The 24,933-nt window shown below is 39.4% G+C and overlaps 1 protein-coding gene across 1 annotated transcript in view; it reads left to right on the forward strand.

Annotated features, from left to right (window-relative positions):
- The first annotated feature begins 1,028 nt into the window (after window positions 1-1,028).
- The window catches only part of LOC109034765 (protein turtle homolog A), a 539,517-nt gene continuing 515,612 nt past the window's right edge, over window positions 1,029-24,933 (forward strand). Inside the window, exon 1 of the mRNA XM_072301836.1 lies at window positions 1,029-1,356. The gene's annotated coding sequence lies outside the window, so the exon portion shown is untranslated. The remainder of the gene's footprint in view (window positions 1,357-24,933) is intronic.

Raw genomic sequence — 24,933 nt, forward strand, 5'->3', positions numbered from 1 at the left:
TCAAGGCGGGGTGGGCAAGGGCCGACGCCGCCGGGGGGGAGGAGGGGGGGGGCGATAGGAAGTATAAAGGCAAATGGGCCAAAATGAGTGAACGAGTGGGGTTAGCGACAGCGCATGCAAATGTTTTGTTTTTTACCCTCCCCCGCGCCCCTTTCGCGCCGCCACCCCCGCGCATCGCGGGGGTGGCGGGCGGAGGGGGCGACACAACCGCTACCGTCAGGACTTTCTCAACCGTGTTTCAGTATCGCGTGATCTCCGGCGTGACCCCGGCGTGTCAGTCAGTGCGGATCTTCCTCCGCGAAGCGCGCCTTTCTCGAGGTTTCCCTTCGGCGCCCTTTTTTCCCCGGGGTTTGTTTTTCGGGGCGCCCACCGCGTGACGTCATCCGGAGGGATTTCGATTTTAATCCGGGCGGTGTTTAATTTGTTCCCGGCGCGGTTTTTCCCGGTGAATTATCGATGCGCTCGCTGCCGAGGCGGGGATTTGCGGAGTTATGAATTGGCGCGACTCTCGTGTCATACGGGATTAATATCCCGCTTTTTGACAAGCGTTGGCTCACCTGCGCCGACGAGAACGGAATTGTGCGGAGTGACGAGTTGTTCCGGGATTGAGTTCCGGATCGGGGGAAAGTGCAATTGAAAGCCCGTTTTTTGGATTTTGTGTCCGATGCGATTTGATTGCGAACGAGTTCAGGTTTGAGCCGGGAATCTGGAAAAAAGCGAGTGATAATTGGTGAACGTGAGCGACGGGCGGTGAGCCTGACTCGCCTCGTGGATTAATCGAAGAAAAAACATGCGTTTTAAACGGTGTGATTGAAATTTTTTAATTTCGCTCGTGGGAATTCCGTTTCCAAATCCTCGAGGAATAAAATCTTGAAATTCAGTGAAAATTGACTGTTCCCGCGCACCGACGTATTTTCCATTTAAATGCGCTTGGTTTTTTTGTATTTTTTAGAAGTGTGAAGTTAAGCGTGTGATCAAATTTGAATTCTTCACGTCCGACGCCAGGATCTAAAAAAAATTGAAAAAATTATTCGACGAATTTAAAGTAAGAACTTCTGATTTTTCCCAGTACATTTCAGTGTTTTTGTTTAGTTATTGAGACCGATTCAAAATTGTATTCGATTGATTTGAATTTTCCGTGTTTTATTTTGATTCGTTTTGAATGACGGTTTCGCTTCCTGTGTATCTCATTCTTACAAAATTTGTACCGTCTTTGACTTTCGACCATTGAAATTGTAATCCTTTTAACTTATTCCAACTCGAAAACTAGTGAATAGACAGATTGAGTGTAGGAATTTTATGGTGCAAAATGCGATGGGATGTATCTGAATCGACACATCGAAAGCGGAATAGTTGGTAAGAAGCAAGTTCATACTATTTCTCTGGTATCCTGTATAATATCTGCCATGCGGGCGTGGTGCCCTAGTGATTTTATTTGTGTGGATATTTCCTCACATCGATGTTTCACCTCTACGAGACCACTTTTCTGGAAATTTAACTCATATCTGCCTGAAAATGCGTTGTTGAGACTACATATTGCCGAATATCTATCAATATAGTGTGGTTTTTTAAGAAATAAAATGAAATAATGTTCACCGTAAACTTAAGAAAATTTCCCATTTTTTTGATATTCGAAAGGAAAATGAACCTCAGATGAAGGAGAAACACCTCATCGAAATAATGTTGAAAATATTAGGATAAGATCCAATACGCTGTGATAACGTAATATATGAATTTACTATTCACATTGGGTTATAATACATGCCGAGGCCTTTCGATTACACAGAACTATCATTAAGGCGAATTGACAAAACAATAATTTTAGCCACATAATTTAGGAGACAATCTTAACTACAAAGGCATAAGTAACATCAAAGTGGCTCATCCTAATATTTTGAATGTATAACGCTGTTCAGCCTGGCATGTTTCGATAGAAGTAATTTTTGTCTAGATGTGTGGAAAATCATGCATTAACTTAAGATACCGAAAAATAAAATAAAAACAGAGCATTTTAATTCCGTGGCAAAGTAAGGAGTATAGTTGCATTTCAATCTGATTATTCAAAACTCCTTAAAATTTAGAAATGTTTTCCGTCAAAACTCGAGCGATGTTTATTCTCAACGAACTAAGTATCGCAATAAAATGCTTAAACATTAACTCTGCGGGAAAGCGGCCAGCACGAATTTAGTATTTCATTTTTCTGGTATTTACCTCGCTTAACTAGGCGAGCTCGCTTTATTTATCGTTCGGGCTAAAATTATTATTTCTCGGAATCAACCCAGCACACCCGTGTTTGCAGTGGAGCTCTAGTTAAGCGATGAAATATTAAAAGCAAAAGAATGCAAGTCTCGGGAAAGTCGTGCTGCCGGGAATTTCAAACTTAAAATCGAAACTTTCAGTTATACACGGAGCGTGGTTCGAGGGTCCGCTTATTTAATCAACACGAGTCGTTTAAAAATGCATGCACCGTGTCGAGAAAAAGCCGTTTAAAATGAATTATAACTTCCTAACATTCTAAGTCTGATATTTAATTCATTTATTGCAAATCTCACTGTATACTCGTATCCAATGTATGTGCTGCAGGTTATACAGTCAAATCAGGTATTTTTTCATTTGTCCGCGGACTTATTATTGAAATTGATAGACAAAGAAGACCAAAAAAATTAAGCGATTCAATTGGTTGAATCGGATGGTTGTTATAGATTATGGGGAAAATGATGGACTAACTACAGGTCCTCTTGAGTTGCCGTTAATTAGTCCATCACTTACTTTCTATGTTCATTGCAACTACCCGCTTCCACCAAGCTTCCTCCATTTCTTTTTCTCATCTCTGTCCGTAGATTCGTCTATCAATTTCAATAATCAGCCCGATGGGCAGATAGTCAAGTTTTGAAGATCTACCAACTTTTGCATGATATCGATGGAAAAATCTAAAGTTTCAGCATTTGGAGAAGAAAAATAGATCAAATCACCAAATTTTCTTGAAACACTGAAAAAAAAAACACATTTGATCTAGAGTCCAGACTCTTGAAAACATTGACAAGTAAAAGGACTCTTGATTCAATCAGATTTAAGCTTAGATCAAAAGGAAATCCGCTCAAATTAAGAGGCTTGGTTCTTGATTTAAGCTTAAATCTGATTGAATCAAGAGTATTTTTTCTTGTCGATGTTTTTAAGAGTCTGGACTCTAGATCCAAGCGATTTTTTTTCCAGGGGGGGGGGGCGCAAAGGGGAGTTTATGGAGAGAAATTTAGCCCCAACCTAACTCTAAACCAAATGAAACATTTGCAACACGTGAGGGTTTTAGGCTTGGGGTGATAAATGTCAAAATCGAGAATCATTGTTTTTTTAGTGAGGTGTATATGCACCATTTTTCACGTTATTTTGCACCAACTAACTTTTTAATGATCCATTTCTTAATGGTCATCAAACAACTGGGGAGAATATATACCAATCGATGCATACTATTCTGAACTGAAATTATGGGCATTAATAGCTCTATCTCCACTCGGGACAATTTCCCCAAAAATTCGAGATAAATCTCAAAATTTTACTATAGGATAAAAATATTGACTATCTGCATGGGAACTTAAACAAATGTCTGACTTGACCATTCGCCTGCAACACATCTAAGTAATCCGAAAATTCATTTTCGGTCATCGTTAATAAATTAACCGGAATTTTGGAGATATCCCATTACATATTTCAATAGCTGCATTTACCATAAGAATTGCATTTTCAAAGAAAAAAGTACCGCTTTATTGTGTGAACATTTTCGAATTCAATGGATTTGTCGAAGGCAAAAAGTCAAATCAGGCATTTTGTCGAATGCCTAGGCAAATTGTCAAATATTCTAGCTTAGATTGAAATTCTGATTCTTTTCCTAATTTTACGCAAAATAATTCATTGCTCCTGCAAGAAAAATTCTCAGTAAAAATTTGCACCACATAAAAATATTTTAAACGACTTTTAGCTCCTGAACAGACACTGATCTTGAAATTTTCAGCATGTCATAGAATACAGAATTTTCGAAATTTCAACATTTAAAAATATGAGAAGCGATTGAAGAGGAAGAGACGAAAAGAGTTCGTAGGTTTGATGAGTTATTTTTCCAAAAATAGTGAAAAATCGTGAGTGCTTCGCCATGAATTCACAACATTTTTTAGACCGTCAAAATTTGACTATCTGTCTAGGCATTTGAAAAAATGACTGATTTCACTATTTCCCTGCGACATATTTACAATTGAAACTTAAATCAATTTATTTGAATGGACAAATAATGGTCAGTTTCTGCAAATGATACCTGCCGCAAGAGAGTCAGTTTTGGAAAGAAATCATTCTTCGTTTTATCGAGAATTCTGTAAAAAAAAAAGTGATCACCCACTCTCTACGGCAAGATTTCATTGTATTTGCTGTAAAAATGGAAAGAGGTGCCACATTTTCATCACATTGGTTTAAACTCCTAATCCGTTTGAGGTTTGAAACTCAGTCTTTCGAGGCGCGATCAAACAACGCGAGCAGTGAAACAAATTCTACGAATTGTATTTTTCCATTTGAATGCTTTCGAATATGTGCATGTGTTGTTGACTAATCGGGTTTCTATTCTGTTAAATTACGTTTATGGATGCTCGCTAGTTTCGTCAATTGAATTACGACCCAGATTTGAATTTTTCAGAGCGGTCCTCGGTTTTCCCCTATTTCCAAGAACACACGCTGCCATTTTAAGAAAGAACTCCGTATGAACATTCGAGGGTCCCCAAATTTCCTCGGTCAAAACACTTATGTTTGAGAAAAGTTACGCATATTTTCCCTTGAAATTTTCAGATGTTTCAGATTAAATTTCTGAACAAAATTGTCTGAAAAATGTGGAGAAAAATATTCACAATTTTCCCAGTAAATTCTTTATTTATTAGGGGAAATCAGGCGACGTCTGAAGGCTCATACGGCGTGGCTTATCAGTACGGCAGTACGCATTTACCTTTCTAGGAAATATAACTCCTTTCTCTCTTCAAGTTAGATCGTTAAAAGAATGAAAATCAGTATCACTCTTTCATCAAAATATGATTAAATCTTCTCAATCTTCGAATTCGAATCTTTCTCATGGGCTTTTTTCATGACTTAAAGACGATCAGTGTTAATGAATTCGATCTACCTTTGCTGTTATATATTCTTAGTTTTTGTTGTTTTCCTGGGCACTTTGAGTAATGTCCTAAAATTTTAAGGACAGTAAACCATGCTAAGTGTCAATCATGCGTGTTTATTTTACGTGCAGAGGATATCGTATAACTATCGTAAAACTATGATTAAGGACTGGTTTATTAATTTTTCTTTTTAGATGTCTTCTTATGCCCAATTTAAACCCTACTAGCCGAATAATTAATAAAGATTCTAAAACAATCAATAAAAAATAAATAACGGAAATAATACTCAAAATTCTTCTCGCAGAAGAAATTTTGTTTCACAACAGATAACTGAGACTTGAGTCAAGTATATATTTTAACCCAAGAGGTTCTTGCACGTTAGGCAAGCCGAACGATATCATAAAAGCTTCAGTTTCTACTCACTTTTAATACAAAGAAGATATTAATTCATAAAGGAAAACTTTCTAAAGGAAGAAGTTCTCTTTCAAACAGAACGTTAGAAGAAGGCACCAAAGCTTTTTCAGCAGTCTCCCGCTTTGCTTGCGGTGAATTCCACTTCGCGAGACCTCCTCGGCTTCAAACGATCCGAAGGCTCTGATTTCTACCAAAACTCCGTTTATTCTACACGTGCAACTCGGGAAATTCAGGAATTCTTCCAGAAATTGACAGCCTTGAACGGATCCTTCCTTCGTCATGAAATAACAAGCGAATTTCATGTCCGAGGGTCAACTTTACAATGACCTCACAAAAGGAAGGATTTAAAGGTTTCAACTCTTTTCTCCTTGCCAGCAGTGAAAAGTTCTCGTGTTCTACCGTGATAAGAAAGAACACCGTATGAGCCTTCAAGCGTTGCCAAATTTCCTCCGATAAAATACGAATTGTCAAGTAATCTATCGGATATTTCTCTTCGACATGTTTGGAAATTTTTTTTACACAATTTAATCTAAAGTATCTGACAAATTCAAGGAACGATATGCATTATTTACCTCAAAATTACATGTTTTAACCGGGGAAATTTGGCAACGTCTGAAGGCTCATACGGCGTTTTTCGTTGGCCCGGCAGTGTATACCCATGGAATTAATTTTCCGCGCTTTGTTGAATTTTAATGCATTGTCAGCGCATGAGACTCCTTCGGTGAGTCTTTGATGAGGTGCATCTGAGAGACCCTCGGTCTCTTTTCTCAGAAACGTTTGAAATTTCGCTCACGGACACGGCTAAAAAATAGAGTAAGATTGTTTGTTGTAACGCCCGAGGTAAAAGAGGAGAGGATTCAAAAGAAAGAACCAACGACCCAACGTGCGCGGGGAAAAACAATGATAGTCTTTACCATAACCTTCCTTGATTTGGCGGGAAGAACAGAGAGGTAACCTGACGTAGTAAGTAAGAACACCGTATGAGCCTTCCGGCGTTTCAAAATTCCCCATGACAAATCAGAAATTTTCAGGCAAATTTGTTAATTTTTCTCTTCCGATTTTCAAAGGGTTTCCTTCTTAGCCTGATGCGGAAAGAGTGCAAATCTCAAGGAGACACATTTTTATAACTTTCTTCGAAAATAATTCTTCTCTGAGAAGAAATATGGCAGCATTCGAATGTTTATACGGCGCTTTTACCAGCAGGCGTTGCCAAATAAATTCCCTTCGACGGATCCCGAATCATCAGGCGTATTTGTGGATTCTTCTCTTCCGATTTTCGAAAAATTTCGCTCATGGTTTGATCTAAACAGTATGAAAATTTCGAGAAAAAAAATTTAAAAACTTTCTTCGAAATCATTCTTTTCTGAGAGGCAATTTTGCAGCATTCGAATGCTCATACAGCCTTTTCACTTATCACGGCAGTAATCTTGGCATAACTTTAGAGAAAGTAAAAGTCTATACGGATTTGATGGGGAGGGGAAGCAAAATTTTTGGAAATCTTGGAAATCACCAAAATCGACTGATCCGATTCCAAAATTGGTTTCTATCACCAAATTCTGAGAGGAAGGGACAACTGTTCTTACTTGCGCCGTTTTACAGAAAAATTGAAGTAGTAATATTTCCGTACAGGGTATCTTGTCTAAGTTCAAGTTCTATCATAAATCAGCCATTAATCACACTGCATGCGTAATCACAAAATGGGAGTATGACTAACAGTGGCGTGGCGTACTTTGCGATGTATCGATTGATCTGCCATTGAAACCTTTGGAAAAGGACCGATAAGCAGGGTGTTCGCAGTGAAAATCAATTCTTTACCACACCTTCAAATGAGGAGTTATCGAAAATCGATCATTTACTCGCCACTGATGACTAACACTATGTCTTTCTCGCGATGACTTCACATTCAGGGAAAAACTTTTAAAGTTTGTCGATACAAACACCCAAGAGAATAATATTAACCCGTTCTCCCCTAACCGTAATGTATCGTAGATTGACGAAATCATCGGTTGAATGGAATTCTATAAACTAAATCCAGATAAATACTGTATCATCAAATCATGTTGTAAGACTGGGATGTGATCCCTCGTCGTTTACTTGCATTAAAAAACAGAGAGACTATAAACAGATTATTATCAATTGATTGCCTCTAAATGGACAAAACAGCAACATTTGTTTTCGTTTTAACAATAATATACAACAGACAATAATTTTACGAAAGGTCAGAGAGCTTGAATTACTGGAAATTTTAATAGTTGAGGAGAAAACAATAATGAAATTTCATTTTTGCAAGACTTGAAAAATTGTGACATACTGCTAAAAATGAGAAGTTAAATAAAATATAATTAAAATTAAAATAATTAAATTTCATTTTGCATGTTTGTAGTCGGAACAGCAAAAGTCCGACTAAAGACAGCCATTGAACCAAGACACTCCATTATTAGAGTAATATTTGGCTAGGTCCTTAGATAGAACGACGATTTAAGAAAATTGAAACGCCTTCATATTTTTGTGTATGCAACATGGACATCCGTAGGACACGAATAGTGGTATTCACTCGTTTGGCTGCGATGAAAGTCGGCCTTTCTCCGTTTTTCAACCTAAAACTTTTAGCTACCAAAGGGTTAATTTTTTGGTGTTCCTTGAGCCAAAACATGCTGCCTCAGGTCCTCTAAGCTGTATTACAGCTATTGAAATTTTTTCACTCCTTTTTTGAGGCAAATTTTGCATGAATTCATTATAAATTGGCCTGTTGCAAACTTTTGCTAGAGTTAAAGTAAGAGTTGTTTCGTTCAGAAAATTGCTCAATTTCACGATGAACCACTTAACGTGTGAACCCTTTTTTCAGCGTATGTTTTAAGCATGCTAGTTGGGCTCACTTTTTGAAATCACTCGGATGTACCATAGTACAGCACACCAATAAAAAAATGCTATTCGATGGACGGTCCAATTTTTTTTTCCGTCGGATCCGTTTTTCCGTGTTTGAACCGTTATACTGTCAAACCCTTATGTTCATTCACCAAAAAATCGAATCGACTGCTCAGGGGAAACCCTTGAGAACATTTTTCCGTCACAACCGTATTATTTCATTTGACAGAAACTTCAAATAAGCTTTTCTACGCTCGAACGACTCAAATTTAGAAGCTTAAAGCCCGTCGCAACTTTCTAGCTAATGAGCGTCTTTGATATAAGTCCTTGTTCGATCAAAGGCGGGTGAACGTAAGGTGGCTCTTGAGAGGCCGCCATTATCCCTTTTCAAATTTTGAGAATAAAAATAATAAAATTGATGAGTATTGTATAAAGGTGGAAAATTACCCCGGAGAACCCATCACGGCTACAGAGGCCAAAATCAGAACCTCATTTTGAACGATTGATTGATTTAATTCATGAAAAGGCAACTCAACTGCCGTGATAGCAAAATAGCAGTAACTGCATGCTGGTATGAACTTCGAGACACATAAAAGCATGTGCTAACTATGGCTTATACAGATTTGCGCTTACGAATAGCATAGCAAAGACATGAAAATAAGATGTCTCCAACATTTCAGTTGTTCGGCACACTTTTCGAAAATAATGCCTTCTTGTTTTGTATATTTTTAGTAAAAATTCTGAAAGTGCCTTGCGACTATTAGCGCCATCATGAACATAAAGTGAGGTCAATTTTTATTGATGACGCTGTAATAATCGAGTTGTTTATTCTTTTTAAAACGTTTTCACACACATTCTCCTCTGCACCGGAAAAAAAAAAAAAACACATTAGATCTAGAGTCCAGACTCTTGAAAACGTTGACAGGAAAAAATACTCTTGATTCAATCAGATTTTTGTTTCAATCAAAAGGAATTCCGCTCAAATTATGAGGCTTGGCTCTTGATTTAAGCAAAAATCCGATTGAAAAGAGCAATTTTTCTTGTCGATGTTTTTAAGAATCTGGACTCTAGATTCAATGTGTTTTTTTTCCAGTGTGACGTATGTATTATTCAACAACAACGTATGTATCATTTGTTCCGGTACCAGTGTTTGAATACCGTCAAAATCTTTAAAAGTCATCGTGGCCAGCATGTTGAAAATTTAGGAGTAATCAGGGATTATCTAGGAGCCAAAATGGTTCCGGTTCGACACCCTGACTGTTCCCTACGTTTATAAAGGTTTTTACAGAAGATCCAGAAATTGTAGTACCTAATCGCAAAATGTAGTTCATCTGAACTTATTTCATATTATATCTTTTTGTTTACCGCAAATTTCTCCGACGTTCCTCAGAATTTCACTTGACCAGGGTCGAGGCTCATAAATCTTTAACTGACACCCATTCAGCGAAGCTTTCAATACTTCCTGCAAGCGTTGTTAGCTTCATACGGTCGAGACAACATTCGTTCCGAATCATTCGACGCCGGTGCAACGAACTGCCGCGTCCGAGCGCGAGCTCTATGAAAAAGCGACCCGTCCTTGTGTCAATGTCCCGCGGATTATTGCCAGATTTTGCTGAAAATTAAACATCATCCGACGTAAATAGGTCTGATTTCCAGCACGATTCGGCAACCACGGTCCCGCGGAAAACGCTACGAGCTCGCGATGTCAGTTTTCGTCAGGTGGAACAAAAACCCGGGCGACGCCACCGACGCGCCGTGCTCTAAGCCGACTGTACACTTCCTCGAAGGGGAAGAAACACTAATCTCCCCGTTTTTTTTACGTGAGATAAGCGGTTTTCTGCCTAGCGAGACGCAGGACCGGACGATAGCGTGAGAGCGAAAAGAAAATACCTGCTCCCCGACGCTTTTTTCCCTTCTTTTTTGACACACGCTTTGATTCCGCTCGTCCTCGATCGGGAGATAAATCATCGACAGAAACGAACCCAAACATGAGCCCTGAAAATCATTGCGTTATACGCGGAATGAGGGTCATACGCGAAGCGTACATGCGCTTTTACGTCAGGAAAAACGACGAATTCGACTTTCGTGGGGGAGAAGAAACTTGTCCAGTTTCAACGTGAGCCCCCGATCGTGTTAGAGGGCGTGCTTTTGGTGGCTCTCTTGGTGGGTGCGAAGGGGTGTTTCGTTGTCCAAATAAACGGAGGAGCGAGCGGGACGATTGCCACCCCGGGGGCACGGCGCGGCCCTTGGGAATTGCCGCACATGCGGGGGGCTGGAATTCCAGTTTTGGCCGCTCAAATGGGTCGCTTACACTTGGCACAAAGGCCCCCGTCCGTCGAGGAGGAATCCGGGTTTGCTGGCGAAATTGCGAATGCGGGATGGACGACGGCGAGGATGTTGAATCTAGATTCTTGATAAGTTGACGAACGAAGGACGAAGGAACGTAACTTCACTCCGGGGTTGTCAAATTGACTTGAACGATTATAATTTATTTTATGAAAATGTACCAGTGCAATTTTAGTCCAAAATTTCCTGATTTTTGCATGAAATCTGAGAAAAAATCAGCGGAATTTTCAGTTAGAAATGACTAAGATTGTTCTGGTTCATACGTAATTTGTAAGGGAAAATTTGGCAACATCGAAACGGAGTTACGTTCTTTCGTGAGGATGTTGGATCTAGATTTCTGATAAGTCGTCGGACGAAGGACGAAGGAACGTAACTTTACTTCGAGGTTACCAAATTGCCTCGAACAATTAATGTATTTTATGAAAATGTATCAGTGCAATTTTCATCCAAAATCTCCTGATTTTTGCATGAAATCTGAGGAAAAATCGGTGCAATTTTTAGGATGTTGGATCTAGATTTTTGAAAAGTCGGCAGACGAAAGACAAAGGAACGTAACTTCACTCCGAGGTTACCAAATTGATTCGAACTATGAATTTATTTTGCGAAAATGTTCTATTGCAATTTTAATCCAAAATTTTCTGATTTTTGCATGAAGTCTGAGGATAAATCAGTGACATTTTCGGTTAAAAATGACCGAGATTGCCCTGGTCCATACGCAATTTATGAGGAAAAATTTGGCAACATTGAAATGGAGTTACGTTCTTCCGTGAGGAAAACGATGAGTTCCTTGACTTTCCTCAGTTTTTACCCTTTCTTCTAATTTCTTCAGTTTCTTCTAATCCTCCAACATTTACCCTGATTTCTGAATTCTGATTGAAAGAACTCAACTTCACTCCAAATTGACTTAACCAATTAATTTGTTTTTCAAAACTGCACCAGTGCAATTTTAATCCAAAATTCGATTTTGTGAATCTGAGAAAAATCATGAATTTGCAGTTCAAAATGCCCGAAATTCTCCTGTCTCAAACGCAATTGGACCGCGTTAAGTAGAAAGGAGCCAAGCCGTCATCAGCAATCGCCAAATATATCTGGGCATATCATTTTTTACACGAAAACGGTTGTGCGGATTTTCGTGCAAATTTTCGTAGAACTTCTGCCTAGCACGAAGCAAATTCCTTGAAATTTTCAAAAAAAACCAGCAGGAATGTTCTTTTGTAAAAATTTAAATTGCCCAGTTTAATTTGGCAATAGCTGATGTGGCTTGGTTCCTTACTGCTAAACGCAGTCCCATTTACGACGGACAATTTAGCAACATTAAAATGGAGTTGCGTTCTTTGGTGATGGATACGACGAAGGTGGTTTGTTTATACGCGGAGACGAGATTGTATCCGACACCGGGGGGGGGGGCCCAACCCTTGACGGGGGATCCGCAGCCCTGGGAGACCGCTTCGTCGCAGTGAAAATTGAGATGAGACTTTGGAATTGTAAGCTTGAGAGATTTTGGCCGGATAAAATCCAAAATTTTTCTGAAAAATAAAAATAAAAATTGATTTAGAGAATATAGTATAAAATATATTTAAAAATGAAAAAATTCACAGCCTAGTGACGTATCTGGTGACATTTTCCATTGAATCAAGTGTATTTCAGCAGATGAGATCATTTTTTCCTATCTTTTCCCATCATTGTTCAATGTGTGAACCAAGGGTATATCCTCGTGTTTAGTTCACTCGGTACACTTCTGAAAGCACAATAAAACAACACTAAAAAGTTCGGTCATATGAATCGACTGTACGGTGCCCAATATCCGCCGTATTGTTCGGTTCATGCGACCGCTCTCTCGGTTCTGGGAATCGTATTCTCGGTTCGTGCGACCGGGTTTTTCGTTGGTTCTGTTCGGTTTGAATGCTCGGTTGCATGCACGATGCCCAGAACCGAACAATACGACCGATATTGAACACCGAACATTCGGTTCATGTGATCGAAGTTGTTTTCTCAGTGTAGTTGCCACGTAAACAGAAAATGCATCAAATATTAGACACCTGCCAAGTCTCCATTCCCTGAAAATCGTCAACCACCAACGGGATTCGAACTTGGAACCTACCACCTTCGAGTCAGACCTTACCAACGAATTTACACGGAGAGAAAAAACTTCGTGCGTGGGACCCGAAGTTTAGGTCATATGGATCTCTGAAGTTTTCGGATTGAGCATATAAACACTTGAGTCCAGCTGCTGAGGTTTGGATCACACATCTGAAACTTCAGTTCTTACATCTGAAGTACTGCGGTTTTCACATCCGAAAAACTTCGGTTCAAAGTACTTCAGATGTAAGAACTGAAGTTTCAGATGCGTGATCCGAACCTCGATAGCTAGACCTAAAGTGTTCAGATGCTCAATCCGAAAACTTCAGAGATCCATATGACCTAAACTTCGGGTCCCGCGCACGAAGTTTTTTTCTCCGTGCGGTTTGGCAAACGAACATTTGCGCCTATTGTGCGACGACGGGGCTGAATCGGGAACAGTCGGGTGAGGAACGGCTCATTTTAATTTGAGGAATTGGTCGGGACTCAGGAGTGCGAATGCGGGTCAAGTTGCCGCTTGGCGCTCGAGAGCTGTGTAAACACTTAAATCATTTTCAGCTCGTTCGACCAACATTCCGGCCATTAGCATTGCACAATGGCCACTTGCATCAAGCCGGAAAAACTTCAGACCCGACTCCGTCCGAACTCCGTTTTATTTCGGAGGTAAAAACGCCTAACACCTCTCACAATCCCCGTTCCTCCGACGTAAGAGCGTAACTGCTTTCCGATTTGAGCCTTACCGTCCGTTTACTCGATGCTTTTCGGGACTCGTGTGGAAATTGAGGTGCGCTGTTTCGTCAGAGGAGAGATGAACTGTTCAATTCATCATAATCCTCCTCGAGTTTCTGGCTTTTGAGGTAGCTCCTGCTTTGTTTCATATCCGGAGATCAAACACTCGTGCGATAGAAGAGTTTTTTTTTCACTTCGGAATCGAATTAAAAAAACGAAAATAAATAACCCGACGGCTGAGTTCCAAAACCGCGTATCTCGATTGCAATATTTTAAAAATCTACGTGCGTGACTTTATTTTGCAGGAGGAAAGAAACCGAACATTACGATTAGAATTTTTCTCTGATTTTTCTTGCGCGACTCCCTAGTCAGCCTGTAAAAATTTGAGAATTAATGCACGGTTTCTTTTTCTTCCAAGAAAGAATATGTCGGCTCTGATTGTGAAATGTTGCAATCGGCATTCGGAGTTTTGGAACCACTGGTCAATTCACGATGGATCGCACCTACATATCGTCGTTTTTGAAGAAAGAACGTAACTATATTTCAATGTTGCCAAAGTTTTCATCGCACATAAGATTTCTGCCAGGAAAATCTTAGGCATTTCTATGAAAATTTCACAGACTATTCCTCTCAACTCATGTGAAAAGCAGAAAAATATTGAACCAAAATCGCACAGGGGTCAATTTCAAAATCTACTGTCATAATCAGAATATTCTTTCTTAACTTTGCATTTTTGATGGAAGAAAATTTGCCGCTGGTTAAGCTCATAGTTACTCTTGGCTGAGATTTCCCGCATAACGTAGCTTTCCTCCATCTGTTTTAATTATCCCAACTGGACTGGGGAAAGAAATGGATCGTATCAAGAACTGATATTTTTGAATCAATGAGAATCAATAAATTATTTCCCTCTACTTGTTGTTTTCGAAAAGACGTGCACCTCATGATGTGACAGCGTAGGAAGAACCTGGAATATAGTACTTACTTGCCGTTCTGATGCGCATCAATGCAATCACAGAATGCCGCCCGGAAAATACGACTTCAATTCTGAGTATATGCAAGACGAGCTCCGCCATGTTCGAATAGTGGTATCTAGATTTATCATTGTTCTGCCATAAGCTCATCACGGCGCAAGATTGAAATACTGTAGATACCACTGTCTAATTTCGCTTCCTTCGTTACGTTGAATAAACTTTTTTACAAAGCACAAATGACGATCTCTACACACAGAAAGAATCAACACAAAAGTTTGGTTAATACTGGAAGTAAAACACAAAATGACACTAGACTTCGGTTGAAAATTTCGAAAGAAAATGTCCGCTAGATTTCTTGAAGAAATTAAATGAAAAACGAGTGGTGAGTACGAACGTCGCAATCGGGGGAATGCATTTTCCCATCTTCATTGTTTTCTGTGCTAAACTCACCGCAAACTGTACCAAAATAGCCTTTGTGTTGATTTGCATGTGTTTCACCTCCTACATTAACCTCAAGTAACACGAGAACACAAACATGTGTATCAGTGCACTGTTAAAGAAAAAAATAGAACACAAAGTTCACACACAAAAGAAGCTCTGGTATAGGATCGCTATCAGTGGCGGTTGGGTGTCACAGAGCGTACAGAAGCGCTGTAAAGAGTGACTTAGTTGTAATAGTAGAACACAAAGTCGAGAAGATTTGGACTTCGTTTTGCAATAAGGAACTACACCTTCCGGCTCTTATAAAAGCGCCTATCTGAGTTTGGAAAGTAATAGAACATCTGTTGTTTCTTCGATGAGTCAGAAACTATATAGCCCCTGATTGCGAAACGGAGTCCACCAATCGTACGTAGGTAATAAACACAGAAAATGTGTTATACCGGGCATTATCCCGTCTGGAAACGGAGTAGCTTTGCAAGTTTCGCTAAAGGGCTTTTACATATTTGCGGACCAAATAGTACTCCTAATACGAGAATGAAAAGCTACTCCCATGTCGCTTACTTTCATTTACGCCTTTTTCGAGCATGATTCTTTAAAGTCAGAGGTCGATTTGTGTCCGCAGGGCAAGTCCTGGAAAAAAATCTCCGACAACATACCTCCGTCCAAACTTACGAGTCTGAGATCCTAATTTCCCTTGTGTCCGCCCATAAGCTACTGCGCCCTGTACTGCCATGCTAAGGAAAAACGCCGTATGCGCCATCAGGCGCTGCCAAATTTCCTTAGATAAATCACGATTTTTTAGATCAATGTGTGAATATTTCTATTCCGATTTTACGGAAGATTTCTATTTGTAAGGAATATGATCCAAAAAGTCTGAAGATTTCAAAGAAAAACATTCATAACTTCCTTCAAAAATAATTAATATCTGAGAGGAAATTTGGCAGCACTGGAATCTGCATACGGCGTTTTTACTTGGCGCAGCAGTATACTTCAGCGCCGCAACCTGCCGTGGATTTCTGTTTCGGGTTTTGGCATTTAACAAAAATAAACAATTGGTCAGGAAAAGCTAAGAATCACCGAATATATATTCAATCTTAAGGAAACGGAGGAGAATTATTTTAGTGACCTCGCGCTGACAACATAAGCAATGTAATCGGGCGAGACAAAACTTGAAGCACATTTTGCAATTAGGAACCACAATTTCTGGCTCATTTTAGGAACAACATATGCGCCATTAGTTTCCTGTGAAAATAGGTGTTTTTATTTATGAGCAAAAATTTAAGTTCCTTATTGCAAAATGCAGTTCATTAAAGATCGGAGGTCAACGTTACTTAGACTACATTTTGAAATCAGGGACTAAAATTGTTGGTTCATTTTAGAAACGATGTAAGTGCCTTAAGTTTCTCCTTGCAAATAGGTGCTTTTACGGATGGGTCAGACATTTTAGTTCTTTATTGCAAGATTACGTCCACTTCTCGCTCGGAATTCCCGGATGATGATGATTCCCGGTACATTACTAGAAAAAATTCCACGACATTCCGGCAAAATTCCGATTATTTCAAACGAAAACTCGCTAATTGCGCAGGAAAATTCCAAGATCAGCACATTTTCCGCAAAGCTCTGCAAATTTCCCCCAAATGTCAAAATACATTCCCTGGTAATGCACAGAATTGCTGGACACCGTATTTTTTAACATCAACCAGCTTTCGTGGTAATTTAATCTTTTTACCACGTTTAGTAGTTCATTATTCGACATCAACCTGATGGATGGTCGGTTGTAAACACAGTTAAAATTTCCGTGTTTTTTGTTAATATGGGTTACTTTGAGTTAATTTTTTCCGGATCATCCAAAAGACTTGGTTGATCGACACAAGTTTTGGTGAAATCTACCAAAACCGTGGGTCACTCTGAGACATCTGGGAATGAACGAAGTGTCCTGCTGAACTAATGTACTCTTGTTTCACTTAATACTCTCAATGGTTCAGGCGGCTTGCGTCTAATTTATAACGAGTTTGCAAATTTTTAACCGAAAGATTTGGTCAATGTAACCCCCCAAAAAAATCTAACCGAATAATACTAACCGCACGCACAGGTTACTTTGTGCTCTGCATCCGATATCAACACAAAATGTCGGTTATTTTTCTTTACTGTGTGGATGGTGTTCAGCCTTCACTACGGTGATCATCCCTTTGAGGTGAAACATTTTCTGAGGATAACCTTATTTTCGGGAAGTTGTTATTTTAAAGTTATACAACATGGCAACTGGCAGTGGATGTTTCCCGGTGGAGTTGGTAAAAGTCGAGCAGGCAGCTTACAAGCCTCGAGATAAATATTCCTTACCGCCACCACAGCCGCCACGCTGCTGCTGCTGTTGTAAGCGTGTTGCCGCTTTATTGCCATCCAAATTTCAGAGCTGAAGATAACCAATGAATGTATCGGAAAGACGCCTTAGATTCATGATATTGCAGGTAATTTAGGTATACGGAAAAAAAGTTGGGTAACGGCACAACCAGACATTATGGTAGCTTCCACCAAAATTATTGTCACAATAAGGAAAAATCTTGTTACTTTCACGATGATTTTTATGAAAGTTACTATACTCTCTGGTTGTGTCATTTATTAACCAGAATATGGTAAATGCTACGTAAAAAAGTTGGGTAGCATTTACCATACTCTGGTTAAAAAACGGCGTAACCAGGCAGTATGGTGACTTCCACCAAAATTAGTGTCACAATAAGGAAAAATCTTGTTACTTTCACGATAATTTTGATGAAAGTTACCAAACTCTCTGGTTGTGCCATTTATTAACCAGAATATGGTAAATGCTACCTAACTTTTTTCTCCAATTAAGTCGATGCAGGATCGACTTAATTGGAGAGGTTGAACAACGTGTGGCAACTTTAAAAGCTCATACATCTATTTTTACAAAGTACTGAAAGTTTTAAAAGTGGTTCTATTGGTTTCCTCATGAAATTTCTTTAAGAAGTACCCAAGCAGAATGGACTCTGAACAATTCAGTTTTTGCAAGAATATGCTTGTTTCATTTTTTTCTAAAATTTGGCTGCTTTTTGCTTGTAATCGTATAAAAAAATCGATGAAATTTTTGATATGGACTCTAAACAGTTTCCCGACAAAAACTAATTTTATGAGTGGAAATTTCGCAACGTTGAAATTTAGTAACATTCTTTCGTCTGGAAAACGACGACCCTAACGGAACTAAATGAGAAAAGGACTCGCTATCAAAATTAAACGAAGCCAAAAAAATTAAAGATATCCAGACAGGAAACCCAAAACTAATAGAACATACAAAATGAGCAGAGCAAGGAAAAACATGATGAGTCAAACCCAAAACACTAATAAGTAAAATAAAAAGAAATAAGGAGATAAATAGAAATACTCTAACTTTTATTGTATTATAAAGATAAAAATTAATGAATTCTTCAGTTAAAAAGGATGATAGATAAATATGTGAGAGCTATGTGAGCTCGTATTTCCTTCTCTGAACAGAGTAAAAATTATAAAATGAAAAAAACGGCTGCAAAATGGCAACTGTGCTTGTATATCCGAGCTCGGGCCTAGGCGCACTGCAACGTGCCGGATGACGTGACTGTGTATAGGTTTCACTTTATAAATATGGAAGCGGCCTAATTTATTCACTGATATTTTCGGCGAGGCGGGATCTCGCTCCTTGAACAATCGCGCCTTCAAAAATTAAGATCGGCAAAGACGGCCAAGATTTATTCGCGGAATTTTACGGCTGGTGTGGCACCGCCATGAACTCCGCTGTCGAGGTTGCCACTATCTCCATCCTCGAATTTCCCTCTAGCTTGATTATTGATACTAAAAGACAAGCGATGGACAAAGAAGACACACTAGAAAAAAAACACATTGGATCTAAAGTCCAGACTCTTGAAAACATTGAAAAGAAAAAATAATCTTGATTCAATCAGATTTAAGCTTAAATCAAAAGGAAATCCGCTCGAATTAAGAGACTTGGTTCTTGATTTAAGTTTAAATCTGATTAAATCAAGAGTATTTTTTCTTGTCGATGTTTTTAAGAGTCTGGACTCTAAATCCAATGTGTTTTTCTTCCAGTGAGACAGGAAAAATGGAGCGAATCTTTTGGTTGGAGCGTGGCACCGCTAGGAACTCCGCTGTCAAGGTTGCCACTATCTTTCGTCCTCAAATTTCCCTCTAGCTTGATTATTGATACTAATAGACAAGCGATGAACAAAGAAGACAGGAAAAGTCGAGCGAATCTATTGGTTGAAACGGGTGTTTGTTGTAGAGTGACAATGAGGATTAAAATGATGGACAGACCATGAGTCGCCGTTATTTAGTCTATTAATTACTGCCGTTGTCCATTGTAATCTATAGGATCGTTCCATTTTCTTACGGAATAACATTCATTTTATTACATTCATTTACATTCATTTTATTTAAAAAAGAACAGAAAGGATTTAACTCAGCCCGTGCATTTTAACAATTATTTGCGTTTTCCTAAAGTCCGAATTCACCTGTAAATGCTACTTGGGTGCCATTCCTCGGGTATTCCAGATTTTCTCGGTTTTTCCAGAAGTGGCAACCCTGCTATGTAAGTACGAGATTTTTTCTTAGCTCGGCAGGGACCTCTGGCTCCTTTGCGGACACTCCTGACTCAGAGCTGGAAAAAAAGAAAAATGGACAGTTATCGCTTGGTTGCTCTGAATGTGCTGTTCATGCCTGCGGCCCGGCGGCCGCCCGGCCGGTGGCTTTAAAATTATTTATTTCGCCGCGAATAAATCGTTTGCGCCCGCTCGTTCGTCTTTCGCGGGAATTGCTCAATAAAATGAAAAATAAATTGAGGAGCCTTCTAAAAGGTATTAGTCGATAGTATCATTGAAACCAGATTGTCGGTACGTGGTGCTTTTACTTCGCTTGAGGTTTTGAAAACTAATCCGACCACACTGTTCAATAGGATAATACTATTTCTGGCTCTTCTCATAAACACCGCCGTGGTAAAACTTGGCGATAGGAGCTGCGTTTCAAAATACCATAGGAATTCTTATAGCCGGCTAAAGAAGGCAATAGAAAATCATATAGCTGGCTGTAGAAAGCGGAGCGAATCATATAGCCGGGCTATACGAAGCGATAAAAAAGTATGCAGCCGGGCTATAGTTCCTATCGCCGGGCTTCACTTTTTATCGCCATCGGCTATAAAAGGCTATAAGAAATTGTAGAAATTCGTGTGCTTTGGAAATCATTAAGTTTGATACGGAACCACCCTAATATTCACAAAACACACATTATATTTTCCTTTAATACATATTTTTTTCCATCAATTAAAATGAGAATAATCCATACAGGTTGTGCAAACATTTCAAAATCATGAGTTGAAAAACGCTGACTCCGCAAGATTATATTGGAGCCTAACACAGAGCGGAGCGGCGTGCTGCCAGCGATAAGCGTGCACCAGCGCCTACAAACCTAACAGGGATACTTCCCGCTCGGCGCAATGCGTGAAGTATCCCTGTTAGGTTTGTAGGCGCTGAGGCGCTTTTCGCGCTGGCTGCCCGCCCGCCGCGCCGCAGCGTGCCACGGCGCTTGAAGCAACTATTTCACACCAGACGTATTGCACAGTATCATACGAAATTGAAGGCGCTCCAACATATTAGGAATGGCAGGCATCCTTCAAAAGTACGGAGCTTTCGGCGCAAAATAAATCAAGATACTACGGCACAAAAATAGAGCGGTAATCCAAAAACAGTCCTAGCATCCGTAATTAGTAACATTTAGCATACACTTTGTCGCCTGGCTGTTGCTCAATCGCCATCGGCTATAAAAGGCTATAAGAAATAGTGCAGCCGGCTATAGAAGCTATTGGAAATCTTACAGCCGGCTTTAGGTCTATGGTATTTTGGAACACAGATTCTACCACCAATTTTTACCAGGGCGTAAATGCCTTTAGTTTCCCTATGCAGATAGGCGCTTTTATGCAAGAGCTAGGAAAAGTAGTTCCTTATTGCCAAATAAAGTCTAAATAGTTTCAACTTCGTGCTCTGCTATATTTTCTTCAACAGTGTAGATGTCGAAGGCATTAGTCAAATCAGGCATTTTGTTAAATGCATAGGTAAAAAGTTAAATATTCTTGCTTAGAATGAAATTCTGATTATTTTGCTGACTGCAGACAGAATAATTCTCTCCTGATGTGGAAATGTATTCCTCTTAAAAAATTGTTCCATACGATTATAAATACGTTTTTTCTAGTCCTTGAATGCAAATTTATCTCTAAACATGCAGCGTTTCGTAATATAAAACTTTTTCACAACTTGGGCGGATGAAGAATTATGAGGAGCATTTTTGAACAGGAAATAAAATGACAGTTTGTACTTTGACGGATTTTTAGTCCTATTATATTGAAAATTAAAGAGGTATTTGTGAAAACATGAAAAACCTCTTGAACACTGAAAATTTGAGCATCTGCCTAGGCATTTGATAAAATGCCTGATTTGACTATTTGCCTTCGACATAGACACCATTACGGCGTTAGGGCGCCTATTTGTACATGGAGAGTACAGCCCTGTCCAAAATTGGAGCTTTTAAGGCCCGAAAGGAAAAGGACAGCCAACCCTCTAACACAAAAAATGTCCCTGCCGATCTTCAAAATCCAATATTAAACCTAGATGGCCGAAAATAATCTTACATGAGCGTTCCTCCGCAGAATCGAGTAGATTTATGCAAAATCTAAGTCAGATATGTGCTTTACAAAAAATGGACAACAATTGTAAAATAATAAATCTCTCTGGATAATATGTATTTATCGGTTCGATTTGATCGGTCCCCAAAAGCTCCATGACCTAATCTCAAAATTACCAACGTGTCCACATTTTTCCTAAATAGGTGCTCCAGATACCGTCTTTCATCGTGAAAAATTATCTTCAATGCAACGCATTAGAAGTAGGCGAAATTAGCCTCCCTTAGTTTGAACAGTGGGATCGCACAGTTCTTTCCTGCACCGTGATACGCTTATGGCAAAACAATGGTACATCTAGATACCACTATTCGAGCTTGGCGGAGCTCGTTTTGCCTATACTCAGAATGGAAGGCGAACTTTCCTGGCGGCAATCTGTACTTACTTGCGGCATCGAAATGGCAGGGACGTTTCAATCTTTTTCTGCGCTGTCAAATCATGAATTAGATTACATCGTGCAGTTGGGAAATAAAATTTCCAGCTCATCCGTAAAAACACTTATGTGCGTAGGGGAACTAATGATACATACGTTGTTCCTAAACTGAGCCAGATTTTATGGTTCCTAATCGCAAAATGCAGTCCAATTGTTTTTCAACTTGCTAGGCTTTTTTGAACAACTTTTGAGTCTCTTTTTCCATTATCTGAATCCCTAGAAGTGGACAATTTCATTCAGAGTTTAGCAACATTAGCGGCTTTAAAAAGAATGATCCTTTTTGAAGCTCAGGAAAAGTCGGGGATGTGAAAATATTGAAGACTGAAAAATGTCAGAGAATTTGGACCCTTAATCTTCAAACACAACATAAGATGAAAATTTAGGGAGCCAGAAATCTAGCCGCGATGATGATACTTTTAGCGTGTGCTTCAAGCACAACCCGTTTTCTCCGAGAGCCATAAATGCCCTCTGCGCTCTCGGCATCCATCATTTTTATGCTGAGATGTTGAAAGCAGGTTAACTGGCGCGGTTGCTTTGTTTCATAGCGAATGGCGCCTCGCGATACTTGGCACTATTGCACGGCGTATGATTCACGGAAACAGAAGTTATAACCCTCTGTCCTCCCACCTCTGCCTCAAAGCTCATACCCTGCTACACCTTCGCTACCTCCTCGCTCTGCGTCGCCTCCTTTGTGCCGCATCCTGGAGCCGTGCTTACACAGATGACGTGCGACGCGGAGTTGGCCGCGCGAACGATCGAGCGCAATGATTTAAAAGCTACCCGATATTCAACAATAACGCAATGGAGATGTTGCAATGGAAATGTTGAGGAATTTGCGATTTGACTGTTGATTCATGTGTAAAAGTTCGCGAGAAACACGATGGTGCTACTGGTTTTTTGTGAAATCAACTCCCAAGCTCAAAAAAAGATCTCAAGTTCAAGCCAAAATGGAGGGGATATCCCACGCTATCCTGAGAGTCCACCTCTGTCTGAAGACAAACTCTCCATGCAAAGATAGGGAGCAAATACATTAGCAGTGATGCCGTGTTTTCAGTTTTGGAGTCCCCAAATAAAGTGGCAGCCCTGTCAATGTATTTGCTCCCTATCTTTGCATGGAGAGTATGTCTAGATGTAGAGGTGGACTCTCAGGATAGCGTGGGATATCCCCTCCATTTCGGCCTCAACTTGAGAGCTTTTTTTGAGCTTGGGAGTTGATTTCAGAGAAAACCAGTGGCACCATCGTGTTTCTCGCGAACTTTTACGTAAGAATCAACAGTCAAATTTCTAATTCCTCACACATGCAACATCTCCATTCTCGTCGGTGACATGTTCGTGAAAACAGGCATAGTTTTAAAATCATCGCACCCGGTCTCCGCGCGATCGACCTCGCGTCGCGCACTGTCTGTGGGAGCGTGGCTCAAGCCGCGCTTTGAAAAAGTCTCACCGTATCAGCCAAAAAAGTTCGAGAGCCCGGAGAACTGCTGACTTTGAGACGGGCGCAGATTAAAGTTGCGGTTGTACCGTGAGTGTAAACAGCTGTCGAGTAGTCGGTTTCAATGGAGGGCTATGATCTAACCGAACGCCTCAGACCTGGAATATTTCGCTCCGGGAGGTTTGATAATCTCTCGCGATTTTTCATTTCAACGGTGATATTTTCATTGGCCAAATTTCCTCGATGTAGCTGGAATGACGCTTCATCGATGCATGGAGAAAGAAAAATCCCATTACCCCCATCAATCATTAAAAATATATTTATAATATTAAATAACTTAAAACAGAATATAAATGGAAGAATAAGTATCAATTCTACGTCAAAAATTAGGGAAACAATTGAAATAAAGTAGAAATGTAGAGAAAATAGAAGTCGCAAAGATGTCATTAGGTCAAAAAGGTCTGTTGCATTTGATTTTTATGGTTTATTAATGTAACCATTTGGTTTGAATATTTTATGTTTTTCTCTGATTAAATCGTTAAAAAATTTTAAATTTTATTTAAGTTTCAGTATTTTATATTTTCTTTAGATAAAAATTCTTAATTTTATTTAGTTATAATTTTGCTATGCGGTTGAAATGACATACTTATCATTGGTGAAATCGCATGAATATCTTAACGTCATCAAATTCTGAAATGCACTCCTATAAACACACTTGCAGAGTCTTTAACACACTTCTAGTAATTCTCCCTGCCCGCTGGCTCTTTATTTGTTTGTTAGATTTTTTGTTTCCATGGTGGTCTAGTTTTTTCACATCTTTCTCTGAGGAGACCTTGAGAGATCCAAGTGAACGCGTTACGGATGCATTAATCGCCGCGGATCAACGCTGATTGTTTATGTTATTAATGTCAAAATGCCCTTGTGAACGGATTTTTATTTTAACCATTTTAAGTCATCAAGGGTGTCCTAAAACTTAGGTTTTGGGGAATTTTAGCCCCCCAACCCCCTCCGCCCCCCCTCAGACCCCCAAAAACCGCTTTTTGGGGCTATTTTTGACTATGCTAACGTCTTTTCCTCATAACTTTCGTAATTTTCGATAGAATTGAACCAAAATTTGTCAGAATCTACATCAATTAGCTTAGTTTTTGTAGAAAAAAATTCATTATCATCGGATAATATTTTAGCTTCTAAAAAAATTCGTAAAATTTTAAAAAAAATCATTTTTTTCCTTTTTTCGCGCTAGGTGACGTATGGAAACGAGGACACAAACAAAAATTGTCTCTCTTTCTTAAGTTATACATCCAATAAGATACAGAAAAAATTTCGTGTTGATCGGAGTGGTGCGCCATACT

The sequence above is a fragment of the Bemisia tabaci genome, chromosome 6, assembly GCF_918797505.1.
Source record: "Bemisia tabaci chromosome 6, PGI_BMITA_v3".
NCBI lineage: Eukaryota > Metazoa > Arthropoda > Insecta > Hemiptera > Aleyrodidae > Bemisia > Bemisia tabaci.